Source organism: Triticum dicoccoides, chromosome 6B (genome assembly GCF_002162155.2).
Source record: "Triticum dicoccoides isolate Atlit2015 ecotype Zavitan chromosome 6B, WEW_v2.0, whole genome shotgun sequence".
NCBI lineage: Eukaryota > Viridiplantae > Streptophyta > Magnoliopsida > Poales > Poaceae > Triticum > Triticum dicoccoides.
Genome location: NC_041391.1, coordinates 35,532,528 through 35,535,837, shown reverse-complemented (window position 1 = coordinate 35,535,837; position 3,310 = coordinate 35,532,528).

Here is a 3,310-nt window from a genome sequence, read left to right as displayed (position 1 = left end):
GGTTGCTAAGTGTTAGTAACTCGAAACAAAAGGCTACGGAATAAACGGAGACTAGCTAAAGGTGAGCTGATGATATGTGTTGGAAGTTTTTCCAAGCTTGATATGATCAAGCATCGCACGCTCCCTCTACCAAAGAGATTGGTGTTAAACCTAAATAATTGTTATTTGGTGTTTGCGTTGAGCATAGACATGATTGGATTACGTCTATCGCAATACGGTTATTCATTTAAGGAGAATAATGGTTACTCTGTTTATTTGAATAATACCTTCAATGGTCTTACACCTAAAATGAATGGTTTATTAAATCTCGATCGTAGTGATACACATGTTCATGCCAAAAGATAGTAATGATAGTACCACTTACTGGTGGCACTGCCATGTAAGTCATATTGGTTTAAAACGCATGAAGAAGCTCCATGTTGATGGATCTTTGGACTCACTCATTTTTGAAAAGTTTGAGACATGCAAACCATGTCTATTGGTGTATACGCATGAAGAAACTCCATGCAGATGGATCGTTTGGACTCACTTGATTTTGGATCACTTGAGATATGCAAATCATACCACATAGGCAAGATGACTGAAAAGCCTCGGTTTCAGTAAAATGGAACAAGATAGCAACTTGTTGGAAGCAACACATTTTGATGTGTGCAGTCCAATGAGTGCTGAGGCATGCAGTGAATATCGTTATGTTCTTACTTCACAGATGATTCGAGTAGATGTTGAGAATATTTACTTGATGAAACACAAGTCTAAATTATTGAATGGTTCAAGTAATTTCAGTGTGAAGTTGAAAGATCGTCGTGACAAGAGGATAAAAGATCTATGATATGATCATAGAGATGAATATCTCAATCACGAGTTTGGCACAGAATTAAGACATTGTGGAAATTGTTTCACAACTGATACAGCCTGGAACACCATAGTGTGATGGTGTGTCCAAACGTCATAGTTGCACCCTATTGGATATGGTGCATACCATGATGTCTCTTATCGAGTTACCACTATCGTTCATGGGTTAGGCATTAGAGACAACCGCATTCACTTTAAATAGGGCACCACATAATTTCGTTGAGACGACACCGTATGAATTATGGTTTAGAGAAACCTAAGCTGTCGTTTCTTAGAAGTTTGGGGCTGCGATGCTTATGTGGAAAAGTTTCAGGCTGATAAGCTCGAACCCAAAGCGGATAAAATGCATCTTCATAGGACACCCAAAAACAGTTGGGTATACCTCCTAATTCAGATCCGAAAGCAATAGGGATTGTTTCTTGAATCGGGTCCTTTTTCGAGGAAAGGTTTCTCTCGAAAAGTTGAGTGGGAGGATGGTGGAGACTTGATGAGGTTATTGAACCATCACTTCAACCAGTGTGTAGCAGGGCACAGGAAGTTGTTCCCGTGGCACCTACACCAATTGAAGTGGAAGCTTATGATAGTGATCATGAAGTTTCGGATCAAGTCACTACCAAACCTTGTGGGATGACAAGGATACGTACTACTTCAGAGTGGTACAGTAATCCTGTCTTGAAGGTCATGTTGCTAGACAACAATGAACCTACAAGCTATGGAGAAGCGATGGTGGGCCCAAATTCCGACAAATGGTTAGAAACCATAAAATCCGAGATAGGATCCATGTATGAAAACAAAGTGTAGACTTTGGCAGAACAACTCGATGGTCGTAAGGCTGTTGAGTGCAGATGGATTTTGAAAGGAAGACAGACAATGATGGTAAGTGTCACCATTGAGAAAGCTCGACTTGTCGTTAAGATGTTTTTCGACAAGTTCAAGGAGTTGACTACGATGAGACTTTCTCACTCGTAGCGATGCTAAGAGTCTGTTGGAATTATATTAGCAATTACTGCATTATTTATGAAATCTTGCAGATAGGATGTCAAAACATTGTTTCCTCGACGATTCTTGAGGAAAGGTTGTATGTGATACAACCGGAAGGTTTTGTCCATCCTGAAATATGCTAATAAGTATGCAAAGCTCCAGCAATCCTTCTGAGGACTGGAGTGAGCATCTCGGAGTTGGAATGTATGCTTTGATGATGATCAAAGATTTTGGGTGTATACAAAGTTTATGAGAAACTTGTATTTCCAAAGAAGTGAGTGGGAGCACTATAGAATTTCTGATGAGTATATGTTGTTGACATATTAATGATCAGAAATGACGTAGAATTTCTGGAAAGCATAAAGGGTTATTTGGAAAGTGTTTTCAATGGAAAACCTGGATTAAGCTACTTGAACATTGAGCATCAAGATCTATAAGGATAGATCAAAACGCTTAACAGTACTTTCAAATGAGCACATGCCTTGACGTGATCTTGAAGGTGTTCAAGATGGATCAGTCAAAGAAGGAGTTCTTGCCTGAGTTGTAAGGAATGAAGTTAAGACTTAAAGCTCGACCATGGCAGAATAGAGAGAAAGGAACGAAGGTCGTCCCCTATGCTTAAGACATAGGCTCTACAGTATGCTACCGCACCTGAAGTGTGCTTTACCATGAGTCAGTCAAGGGGTACAAGAGTGATCCAAGAATGGATCACAGGACAGCGGTCAAAGTTTTCCTTAGTAACTAGTGGACTAAGGAATTTTCTCAATTATGGAGGTGGTAAAAGAGTTCGTCGTAAAGGGTTACGTCGATGCAAGCTTAAACACCTATCCGGATAGCTCTGAGTAGAGATACCGGATACGTATAATGGAGCAACAATTTAGAATAGCTCCAAGTAGAACAGTTATTTGGAATAGCTCCAAATAGAACATGGTAGCTGCATCTAGGAGATGACATAGAGATTTGTAAAGCACACACGGATCTGAAAGGTTCAGACCCGTTGACTATAACCTCTCTCACAAGCATAACATGATCAAACCCAGAACTCTTCGAGTGTTAATCACATGGTAATGTGAACTAGATTATTGACTCTAGTAAACTCTTCGGGTGTTAGTCACATGGGGATGTGACCTTGAGTGTTAATCACATATCGATGTGAACTAGATTATTGACTCTAGTGCAAGTGGGAGACTGTTGGAAATATGCCCTAGAGGCAATAATAAATTGATTATTATTATATTTCCTTGTTCATGATAATCGTTTATTATCCATGCTAGAATTGTATTGATAGGAAACTCAGATACATGTGTGGATACATAGACAACACCATGTCCCTAGTAAGCCTCTAGTTGACTAGCTCGTTAATCAATAGATGGTTACGGTTTCCTGACCATGGACATTGGATGTCGTTGATAACGGGATCACATCATTAGGAGAATGATGTGATGGACAAGACCCAATCCTAAGCCTAGCACAAGAT